This window comes from Penaeus vannamei, chromosome 9 (assembly GCF_042767895.1).
Source record: "Penaeus vannamei isolate JL-2024 chromosome 9, ASM4276789v1, whole genome shotgun sequence".
Classification (NCBI taxonomy): domain Eukaryota; kingdom Metazoa; phylum Arthropoda; class Malacostraca; order Decapoda; family Penaeidae; genus Penaeus; species Penaeus vannamei.
In genome coordinates this window covers 41,593,638-41,606,137 of record NC_091557.1, presented here as the reverse complement: position 1 = coordinate 41,606,137, position 12,500 = coordinate 41,593,638, and the positions used below count along the sequence as shown (strand labels likewise).

At 42.9% G+C, this 12,500-nt stretch overlaps 1 protein-coding gene and 1 long non-coding RNA gene across 2 annotated transcripts in view; both read left to right on the top strand.

Moving 5' to 3' along the window:
• Nucleotides 1-7,668, top strand: part of LOC138862625 (uncharacterized) — an 8,676-nt gene extending 1,008 nt beyond the window's left edge. Inside the window, exons 2-3 of the long non-coding RNA XR_011398727.1 lie at nt 140-253; nt 7,553-7,668. This is a non-coding gene — a long non-coding RNA (uncharacterized lncRNA). The remainder of the gene's footprint in view (nt 1-139; nt 254-7,552) is intronic.
• eys (eyes shut) overlaps nt 1-12,500 on the top strand; it is an 82,240-nt gene that overhangs the window by 18,404 nt on the left and 51,336 nt on the right. The window lies entirely within an intron of this gene.

Below are 12,500 nucleotides of genomic sequence, written 5' to 3'. Positions count from 1 at the left end.
TGATTATTATTATTTAATTATTATTATTATCAATATATTTTATCAATATATCTTTCATAGATTATTTAATTATTATTATTATCTGATTTTATCAATATATCTTTCATAGGTATTTTATCTGTCCTATCACATCTTCCAGGGGAGTTTTGCGAGAGTGAAATCAACGAGTGCCAGAGTAACCCGTGCCAAAATAATGGCACTTGCATCGACCTCTTGGACCACTACGTGTGCACGTGTCCGGTCGGCTATTCAGGTAAGATGAGGGACAAATGAGGGGAAATGAGGAAGAGATGAAAGGGAGGAAATGATGAGTGCAAGGTGAGAGAAATTGAGGAAGGTGTAAATGAAAAAATGAGAGGAAATGAGGAAGAGATAAGTGAAAAAAATGAGAGGAAATGAGGAAGATGTAAGTGAAAAAATGAGAGGAAATGAGGGAGAGATGAGTGGGAAATGAGGAAGAGATGAGAGAAAGATATGAGGAAATAAAAAGATGAGTGGGAAATGGTGAGAAAATGAGGAAAAGATGGGTGGAAAATGAGAGGAAAGAATTGAGGAAGAGATGAGTGGAAAATGAGAAAGAGATGAGTGGAAAGTGAGAGAAAATGAGGAAGAGATGAGAGAAAGATATGAAGAAATAAAAAGATGAATGGGAAATGGTGAGAAAATGAGGAGATGGGTGGAAAATGAGAGGAAAGAATTGAGGAAGAGATGAGTGGAAAATGAGGAAGAGATGAGTGGAAAGTGAGAGAAAATGAGGAAGAGGTGAGAGAAATATGACAGAAAATGAAATGAATGGGAAATGGGAGAAAATGAGGAAGAGATGAGTGGAAAATGAAAGAAATGATTAAAATGTGAGAGGAAATGAGGAAGAGATAATAGAAAATGAGTAAAAGATGAGAGGAAAATGATAAATGAGTAGAAATGAAAGAAAACGAGGAAAAGAAAATGAGTAGATTATAAAATTGAGCAAAAAATAAGAGAAAATGAGAAGATGAAAGGATATGAGTGGGATTAAAGATAAGGGAAAAATTAGTAGAGAATATAAGGTTAATGTATATGATTTATAAATTATATTGTTATTCTCCGTCCTCTTCTTATTCTTCATCATCTTTTTCTTGTTCTTCTTATTATTATTGTTCTTCGTCATGTTTTTTTTCTTGTGTTTCATCATCTTTTTCTTGTTCTTCAACTCATTCTTGTTCTTCATCATCCTATTCTTACTCTTCATCATCTTTTTCTTGTTATTATTATTATTGTTCTTCATCATGTTTTTTTTCCTTTTTTCATCTTTTTTCTTGTTCTTCGTCTTCGCATTCTTGTTCTTCATATTATTCTTATATTTCATCTTCTCATTCTTAATCTTCATCATATTATTTTTGTTCTCCATCATCCTATTCTTGTTCACCATATTATTATTATTATTCATTCTATTCTTATTCATCATCTCACTCTTATTCTTCATCATATTCTTCTTCATATTTATTTCTTATTCTTCATTTTATTCTTGTTCTTCATATTATTCTTGTTCTCCATCATCCTATTCTTGTTCATCATATTATTATATGCTTATTCTTCACCATCCCATTCCTATTCTTCATCATCTCATTCCTATTCTTCATCATCCAATCCTTATTTTCCATCCCCCTATCCTTATTCTCCATCCCCCTATCCCTATTCCCCATCCCCCTATCCCTATTCTCCATCCCCCTATCCTTATTCTCCATCCCCCTATCCCTATTCCCCATCCCCCTATCCTTATTCTCCATCCCCCTATCCTTATTCTCCATCCCCCTATCCCTATTCCCCATCCCCCTATCCTTATTCTTCATCCCCCTATCCTTATTCTCCATCCCCCTATCCCTATTCCCCATCCCCCTATCCCTATTCTCCATCCCCCTATCCCTATTCCCCATCCCCCTATCCTTATTCTCCATCCCCCTATCCTTATTCTCCATCCCCCTATCCCTATTCTCCATCCCCTATCCCTATTCCCCATCCCCCTATCCCTATTCTTCATCCCCCTATCCTTATTCTCCATCCCCCTATCCCTATTCCCCATCCCCCTATCCCTATTCTCCATCCCCCTATCCTTATTCTCCATCCCCCTATCCCTATTCCCCATCCCCCTATCCTTATTCTCCATCCCCCTATCCTTATTCTCCATCCCCTATCCTTATTCTCCATCCCCCTATCCCTATTCCCCATCCCCCTATCCCTATTCTCCATCCCCCTATCCTTATTCTCCATCCCCCTATCCCTATTCCCCATCCCCCTATCCCTATTCTCCATCCCCCTATCCTTATTCTCCATCCCCCTATCCCTATTCCCCATCCCCCTATCCCTATTCTTCATCCCCCTATCCTTATTCTCCATCCCCCTATCCCTATTCCCCATCCCCCTATCCTTATTCTCCATCCCCCTATCCTTATTCTCCATCCCCCTATCCCTATTCCCCATCCCCCTATCCCTATTCTCCATCCCCCTATCCTTATTCTCCATCCCCCTATCCCTATTCCCCATCCCCCTATCCCTATTCTCCATCCCCTATCCTTATTCTCCATCCCCCTATCCCTATTCCCCATCCCCCTATCCCTATTCTTCATCCCCCTATCCTTATTCTCCATCCCCCTATCCCTATTCCCCATCCCCCTATCCCTATTCTCCATCCCCCTATCCTTATTCTCCATCCCCCTATCCCTATTCCCCATCCCCCTATCCCTATTCTCCATCCCCCTATCCTTATTCTCCATCCCCCTATCCTTATTCTCCATCCCCCTATCCTTATTCTCCATCCCCCTATCCCTATTCCCCATCCCCCTATCCCTATTCTCCATCCCCCTATCCTTATTCTCCATCCCCCTATCCCTATTCCCCATCCCCCTATCCTTATTCTCCATCCCCCTATCCTTATTCTCCATCCCCCTATCCTTATTCTCCATCCCCCTATCCCTATTCCCCATCCCCCTATCCCTATTCTCCATCCCCCTATCCTTATTCTCCATCCCCCTATCCCTATTCCCCATCCCCCTATCCCTATTCTCCATCCCCCTATCCTTATTCTCCATCCCCCTATCCCTATTCCCCATCCCCCTATCCCTATTCTCCATCCCCCTATCCTTATTCTCCATCCCCCTATCCCTATTCCCCATCCCCCTATCCCTATTCCCCATCCCCCTATCCTTATTCTTCATCCCCCTATCCCTATTCTTCATCCCCCTATCCTTATTCTCCATCCCCCTATCCCTATTCTCCATCCCCCTATCCTTATTCTCCATCCCCCTATCCCTATTCCCCATCCCCCTATCCCTATTCTCCATCCCCCTATCCTTATTCTCCATCCCCCTATCCCTATTCCCCATCCCCCTATCCTTATTCTCCATCCCCCTATCCTTATTCTCCATCCCCCTATCCCTATTCCCCATCCCCCTATCCCTATTCCCCATCCCCCTATCCCTATTCCCCATCCCCCTATCCCTATTCCCCATCCCCCTATCCCTATTCTCCATCCCCCTATCCTTATTCTCCATCCCCCTATCCCTATTCCCCATCCCCCTATCCTTATTCTCCATCCCCCTATCCTTATTCTCCATCCCCCTATCCCTATTCCCCATCCCCCTATCCCTATTCCCCATCCCCCTATCCCTATTCTCCATCCCCCTATCCTTATTCTCCATCCCCCTATCCCTATTCCCCATCCCCCTATCCCTATTCCCCATCCCCCTATCCTTATTCTCCATCCCCCTATCCCTATTCCCCATCCCCCTATCCCTATTCCCCATCCCCCTATCCTTATTCTTCATCCCCCTATCCCTATTCTTCATCCCCCTATCCTTATTCTCCATCCCCCTATCCCTATTCTCCATCCCCCTATCCTTATTCTCCATCCCCCTATCCCTATTCCCCATCCCCCTATCCCTATTCTCCATCCCCCTATCCTTATTCTCCATCCCCCTATCCCTATTCCCCATCCCCCTATCCTTATTCTCCATCCCCCTATCCTTATTCTCCATCCCCCTATCCCTATTCCCCATCCCCCTATCCCTATTCTCCATCCCCCTATCCTTATTCTCCATCCCCCTATCCTTATTCTCCATCCCCCTATCCCTATTCCCCATCCCCCTATCCCTATTCTCCATCCCCCTATCCCTATTCCCCATCCCCCTATCCCTATTCTCCATCCCCCTATCCTTATTCTCCATCCCCCTATCCCTATTCCCCATCCCCCTATCCCTATTCTTCATCCCCCTATCCTTATTCTCCATCCCCCTATCCCTATTCCCCATCCCCCTATCCCTATTCTCCATCCCCCTATCCCTATTCTCCATCCCCCTATCCCTATTCCCCATCCCCCTATCCCTATTCTCCATCCCCCTATCCCTATTCCCCATCCCCCTATCCCTATTCTCCATCCCCCTATCCCTATTCTCCATCCCCCTATCCCTATTCCCCATCCCCCTATCCCTATTCTCCATCCCCCTATCCCTATTCTCCATCCCCCTATCCCTATTCTCCATCCCCCTATCCCTATTCTCCATCCCCCTATCCCTATTCTCCATCCCCCTATCCTTATTCTTCATCCCCCTATCCTTATTCTCCATCCCCCTATCCCTATTCCCCATCCCCCTATCCTTATTCTCCATCCCCCTATCCTTATTCTCCATCCCCCTATCCCTATTCCCCATCCCCCTATCCTTATTCTCCATCCCCCTATCCCTATTCCCCATCCCCCTATCCCTATTCTCCATCCCCCTATCCTTATTCTCCATCCCCCTATCCCTATTCCCCATCCCCCTATCCCTATTCTCCATCCCCCTATCCTTATTCTCCATCCCCCTATCCCTATTCTCCATCCCCCTATCCCTATTCCCCATCCCCCTATCCCTATTCTTCATCCCCCTATCCTTATTCTCCATCCCCCTATCCCTATTCTCCATCCCCCTATCCTTATTCTCCATCCCCCTATCCCTATTCCCCACCCCCCTATCCCTATTCTTCATCCCCCTATCCTTATTCTCCATCCCCCTATCCCTATTCCCCATCCCCCTATCCCTATTCTCCATCCCCCTATCCTTATTCTTCATCCCCCTATCCCTATTCTTCATCCCCCTATCCTTATTCTCCATCCCCCTATCCCTATTCTCCATCCCCCTATCCTTATTCTCCATCCCCCTATCCCTATTCCCCATCCCCCTATCCCTATTCTTCATCCCCCTATCCTTATTCTCCATCCCCCTATCCCTATTCCCCATCCCCCTATCCCTATTCTCCATCCCCCTATCCTTATTCTTCATCCCCCTATCCCTATTCTTCATCCCCCTATCCTTATTCTCCATCCCCCTATCCCTATTCTCCATCCCCCTATCCTTATTCTTCATCCCCCTATCCTTATTCTCCATCCCCCTATCCCTATTCCCCATCCCCCTATCCTTATTCTCCATCCCCCTATCCTTATTCTCCATCCCCCTATCCCTATTCCCCATCCCCCTATCCCTATTCTCCATCCCCCTATCCTTATTCTCCATCCCCCTATCCTTATTCTCCATCCCCCTATCCCTATTCCCCATCCCCCTATCCTTATTCTCCATCCCCCTATCCTTATTCTCCATCCCCCTATCCCTATTCTCCATCCCCCTATCCTTATTCTCCATCCCCCTATCCCTATTCCCCATCCCCCTATCCCTATTCTCCATCCCCCTATCCCTATTCTCCATCCCCCTATCCTTATTCTCCATCCCCCTATCCCTATTCCCCATCCCCCTATCCCTATTCTCTTCTTCTTCAACTCATTCTTGTTCTTCATCATCCTATTCTTACTCTTCATCATCTTTTCCTTATTCTTATTATTATTCTTGTTCTTCATCATGTTTTTTTTTCTTTTTTTCATCTTTTTTCTTGTTCTTCGTCTTCGCATTTTTGTTCTTCATATTATTCTTATATTTCATCTTCTCATTCTTAATCTTCATCATATTATTTTTGTTCTCCATCATCCTATTCTTGTTCACCATATTATTATTATTATTCATTCTATTCTTATTCATCATCTCACTCTTATTCTTCATCATATTCTTCTTCATATTTATTTCTTATTCTTCATATTATTCTTGTTCTTCATATTATTCTTGTTCTCCATCATCCTATTCTTGTTCATCATATTATTATATGCTTATTCTTCACCATCCCATTCCTATTCTTCATCATCTCATTCCTATTCTTCATCATCCAATCCTTATTTTCCATCCCCCTATCCTTATTCTCCATCCCCCTATCCTCATTCTCCATCCCCCTATCCCTATTCTCCATCCCCCTATCATTATTCTCCATCCCCCATCCCTATTCTCCATCCCCCTATCCTTATTCTCCATCCCCCTATCCCTATTCTCCATCCCCCTATCCTTATTCTTCATCCCCCTATCCTTATTCTCCATCCCCCTATCCCTATTCCCCATCCCCCTATCCTTATTCTCCATCCCCCTATCCTTATTCTCCATCCCCCTATCCCTATTCCCCATCCCCCTATCCTTATTCTCCATCCCCCTATCCTTATTCTCCATCCCCCTATCCCTATTCCCCATCCCCCTATCCTTATTCCCCATCCCCCTATCCCTATTCCCCATCCCCCTATCCTTATTCTCCATCCCCCATCCCTATTCTTCACCATCCTATCCTTATTCTTCACCCCCCTATTCTTGCTCTCCATCATCTCATTCCTATATCATTAATATTCTCCATCCCCCTATCCTTATTCTTCACCATCCTATCCTTATTCTTCACCCCCCCTCCTATTCTTGCTCTCCATCATCTCATTCCTATATCATTAATATTCTCCATCATCCTACCCTTATTCTTCTACATCCCATTCCTATTCTTCACCCCCCCCCTATTCTTGCTCTCCATCATCTCATTCCTATATCATTAATATTCTCCATCCCCCTATCCCTATTCATCACCATCCTATCCTTATTCTTCACCACCCCCCTTATTCTTGCTCTCCATCATCTCATTCCTATATCATTAATATTCTCCATCCCCCTATCCCTATTCATCACCATCCTATCCTTATTCTTCACCCCCCTCCCTATTCTTGCTCTCCATCATCTCATTCCTATATCATTAATATTCTCCATCCCCCTATCCCTATTCTTCACCCCCCCTATCCCTATTCTTCACCCTCCTATCCTTGCTCTCCATCATCTCATTCCTATATAATTAATATTCTCCATCCCCCTATCCCTATTCTTCACCATCCCCCTATCCCTATTCTTCACCCCCCCCCCTATTCTTGCTCTCCATCATCTCATTCCTATATCATTAATATTCTCCATCCCCCTATCCCTATTCATCACCATCCCATTCCTATTCTTCACCCCTCCCTATTCTTGCTCTCCATCATCTCATTCCTATATAATTAATATTCTCCTTCCCCCGATCCCTATTCTTCACCATCCTATCCTTATTCTTCATCCCCCTATCCCTATTCTTCACCATCCTATCCTTATTCTTCATCCCCCTATCCCTATTCTTCACCCCCCCCTCCTATTCTTGCTCTCCTCAGGTGTCAATTGCGAAATAGATGTGAGTGTCTGCAACGCCACGGACTTGTCCATCGGCGACGGGCCCAGGTGTCTCCACGGGGGCGTGTGTGTGGACGGCCCCGCCCTCACCTACACCTGCGACTGCCCCTCAGGTATGTGGAGATTGGGGGGGGTATGTGGAGGTTGGTCGGGGGGAGGGGGGGGTTAGGTGGAGGTTGGTGGGTATGTGGAGGTTGGTGGGGGTAGGTGGGGATTGGTGGGGGGTATGTGGAGATTGGAGGGGTATGTTGAGATTGGTGGGTATGTGGTGATTGGAGGGTTTGCGGAGAATGGGTGGTACGAGGGAATTGGGGGCTATGTGGTGAGTTATGTGGAAATTGGGGGTTATGTTGATGAGGTATGTGGAGATTGGGGGCTGTGGGGATTTCGGGGGTATGTGGGTAAGGTATGTGAAAATTGGGGGCTGTGTCGTGAAATATGTGGAGATTTGAGGGGGCTATGTGGGTGAGGTATGTGGAGATTAGGGGGGGGGGGTATGTGAAGTATAAGGGCGTGGATATACATAGGAATACACGAAATTATAGGGACAGGTATGAAGACACATAAGAAAATGCATACGTATGATTTAACACACAATTTACATATATAAATGTGGATGCAAACACAGAAACAAACACACACACAGACTGCAAACACAAATACAGACAAGATAATCATATAAAATATTTAAAAAAAACATATGAAATAAGATAAAAAGAAACATATATAACATGAAAATACAGACAACATAAACAGATAAACACACACACACAACAGACAACATAAACAGATAAACACACACACAACAGACAACATAAACAGATATACACACATACAACAGACAACATAAACATATACACACACACAACAGACAACATAAACAGATATACACACACACAACAGACAACATAAACAGATATACACACACACAACAGACAACATAAACAGATACACACACACACAACAGACAACATAAACAGATATACACACACAGCAGACAACATAAACAGATATACACACACACAACAGACAACATAAACAGATAAACACACACACAACAGACAACATAAACAGATACACACACACACAACAGACAACATAACCTGATATACACAGACAAACTAAAACAAAGACGTAACCCTCTACGCCCACGCCCGCCCACACAACAAACAAACACACACACAAGACCGCAACAAGTTAGCAAGACGTTAGGACATCATGCAAAGAAATCATGAAACTCGTGCGGTCCAAGACACTAAAAAAGGAAAAGCCAATTTCACCGGTGAAATGAGAGAAGAAGAAGGAAGAAGAAGATGATGAAGAGGAAGAGGAAGAAGAAGATGATGATGATGAAGGAAGAAGAAGAAGGAGAAGGAGAAGGAGGAGAAGAAGAAGGAAGTAGAAGAAGATAAAGAAGGAGAAGGAGAAGAAGAAGAAGAAGAAGAAGAAAAAGAAAAAGGAAAAACAAAAAGAAGAAGAAGAAGAAGATGAGGAAGAAGAAAAATGAAAAAACAGTTTATTATCCAAAATCTGCCATGGTTGATAGCGAAGGATTTATAAATAGCACGTTGTTCTCCCTTCCAAACAAGGAGGTTAGGTACTCTACAAAGGCCATTTAACCTTAAAGGCCATTTAACCTTAAATCTTCCAAAACAAGCGGTCTTTTTAAGCACACCGGGGGAGGTAAAGAGGTCTATTAGTCCCCATGGAAAAAAGGGGGTTCCAGACCAGACCTAATTAGACCAGTGGCTCCGCATCGATTAGAGAAGTTAAAAAAAAAACGAAAAATCTGTGTACGAAGACGATCGCGTGCGGACCGGGCGAAGGTACCCCGCGGACTCTCCCTAAATTGCAAAAAGAAATTACGGACGTCTTGCAAGGCGCGGACAGCCCTTGGGAGAGTGGTTGGAGGATAAATGGAAGAGAAAAAATAATAATGCGTGTGTGAGAGAGAGAGGGAGAGAGCGAGAGAGATAGAAAGAGAGAGGGAGAGGGAGAGGTGTATAAATTCTGTTTATTTGACGATGGTAGAATCAGTTACGATTTTAAGCTTATATTTAGAGTTTCTATGACTATTGGGATTGAACTGTTCGACTGAAATACTAGAATAGATATGATAGAAAAAACATAATGCACAAACTAGATTTATTGAAGTACTCCAGTAAATCTAGTTTGTGCATTGCGGGGTTTTCTACCATAGTATCAACACGATAGTGATTTTTTCATTCTAGTGGAAATATTCGTTATAGACTTAAATACTAAACATAATTCGCATATCTGCAACTATATCAGTGGGACATTGTCTATGCATATCAAGGATTATTCGAATAATGACGGTATCTGGCATCTCATGCATCACCATGAAATCGGAATATCGCATAGATACGACTCCTATTAAGATCAAATCCGGTGACGTACGGTGACGATAGATAGGATAAATAATCCGATATTTATCCGAGAGCCTTACGATGTTTTCTTTCGACTTCCAGATGTACGATGACGGTCGTTGGCGGTCGGTATTTGGGAGGGAGGGGGTTAATCACTAGGCACCGCACGCCAACTCATCTTTATTACGGGGGGGGGTTGTCGGGCGCAAGTAAGCTCTGGGATCCTCTGTCTCGATCCTCAAAAATCTTTATTAATGCTTTGTTGCGTTGCGGTTAGAAAAAAAAGGCGAATAAAAAAAGGAAAACAAACCGTCGTCAGTTTGAATTTTCGCCATCGTGCGGAGCGGTCACGTGATCAAGAGTATTTGGACTGGTAAGCGTTGAGTTATGGCGTCAGAGCTGACAGTGATTATGCTGTAATGCGACACCGCTGCAATGCTAATTCTTGCTGCATGCCTGTGTTAGGTATGCCAAAGAGCGGTGCTGCAACGACACAGTAGAACGTAATTTATTTTTGCCAGTCTCTGCAAAGCCTTCGTCTCGAACCATCTCGCTAGCGCCACCGACTCTGTCATGGGACCTTGTCTATGACTTGTGTCAGTTCGTGTCATGTGTCACGTGATGATCTTTCTTAGCATACCAGCAGGCCGCAATCACGTTTACATTCATGCGCCCTTTTTATTTACCTTCTCCCTCCTCCTACACACAAAAATCAATTACAAACTAAAAAAAAGAAAAAAAGAAAAAAAAGAAAAACATGCACGATTTCTCTAATCATCGTAACATCGAATTCAAATTAAAAAAAAAAAAAAAAAAAAAAATATATATATATATATATATATATATATATATATATATATATATATATATATATATAAACAACATAAGGTACCAAGTAACTCATTAAAATCCCCCAAAATTCGTTACACCCTTAACCTTTCCCTTAGTTCGTGGCGCTGCAAGCACACGACAAGCAAGCAGAACGTAGTCAGAGAGAAAAGACAATTGCCTGTAACATTAATAGGCAAGGGAGGGGTTACCTGCGCACGCTATGTCGTCTACTTCTTTTGTTCAGAGACTGTCCCTTCCCCTCCCTTCTTCGCCTCCCCTTCTCCTACCTCCTCCCCCAGCCCGTCCTTCGCTAAGCCACAGTCTCTCTTCTTTCCCACTCCCTCCCGCCCTCTCTCCTCCTCCTTTTCCTCCTACCCTCTCTCCTCCTCCTTCTCCTCCTATCCTCTCTCTTCCTCCTCCTCCTTCCCCTCCTACCCTCTCTCCTCCTTCTCCTTCCCTTCTACTTTCCCTCTCTCCTCCTCCTCCTACCCTCTCTACTCCTCCTCCTTCTCCAACTCTCCCTCCCTTCCTCCCTTCTGCTGTTACCTAATCCTCCTTCTCCTGCCCTCCCTACTCCTCCTACTCTCCCTCCCTTCTTCTACCCTCTCTCCTCCTAGTCTCCCTTCCTTCTCCTACCCTCCCTCCCTTCTCCTCCTCTCCCTCTCTTCCCTTTTGTTTTCACGCCCAAATATCTTTTTTTTATTGTGAGTTTACCTCCTCGCTTTATTTTCCTTTCTATGCTTCTATTTTCTGTTCGTGCTTTCTTCCATTCTTCCTTTAATCTATATTATTATGTTGTCTCCTCTTTTCTCGTTTATTCGGTTTCTTTTTATTCTTTCATTCGTTTTTGCATTTTTGTTTCTTTGTTTTTCATTCTTCCTTTTTTTCTTTTTTTTTCCTTTTTTTGCGTTTCCTTGCTTTATTATTCTCTTCTCTACGCCTACTCTCTTGAATCTTCTTTATTCTATTTATTTCCTTTCCCCCTTACGCCTTCTACCCTGATTCCATTTCTCTATTTATTTTCTCGTATTTTTTCACCCCACCATATTTATTATCTTAAATGTCCTTCCTCCATTTGGTTATTCCTTTTGTTTTGAATGTTCTTTATCAACTTTCTTTTTAATTTTAATTTCTTTTTCTTCTTTCTTTTGTGTTTGAATTTTGTTTGTTTATATTCTTCCGTTTTGTTTGTTTGTTTGTTTTTTGGTCTCGTATTTTTTCGAGACGAAAAAAGTATATATGTGCATATGACAGTGTGCTTATGCATTGGCACTTGCAGACAATATTTGATGGAGGATATTCCGTACTAAAATGTATATTCTAACGGAAAAGATATATATATATATATATATATATATATATATATATATATATATATATATATATATATATATATATTATATATATATATATAATGTTTTTTTTTTTTGTATATATTTACCCTAATACCAAACCGACAAATTCAAACAGCGATTGAGGGAGGCGATATATTTTCCCGCCATTTTTTTTTCCTTTCCTCAAGAACACAAGAGCTGTTGCGTCGAGGCTTAAAAAAGTAGAGTCATGAGGGTCTATCTGGACAATAGATAAGAAAAGGAAAAAAAAAAAGAAAAAAGAAAAAAGATTTGATGAAGATACCAGGCTTTGTTCCCTCGATTTCCTTTCCTCCGGGGGGACGGAAACCTGTTAGAAGGGTTGGTTTGTTTTTGTT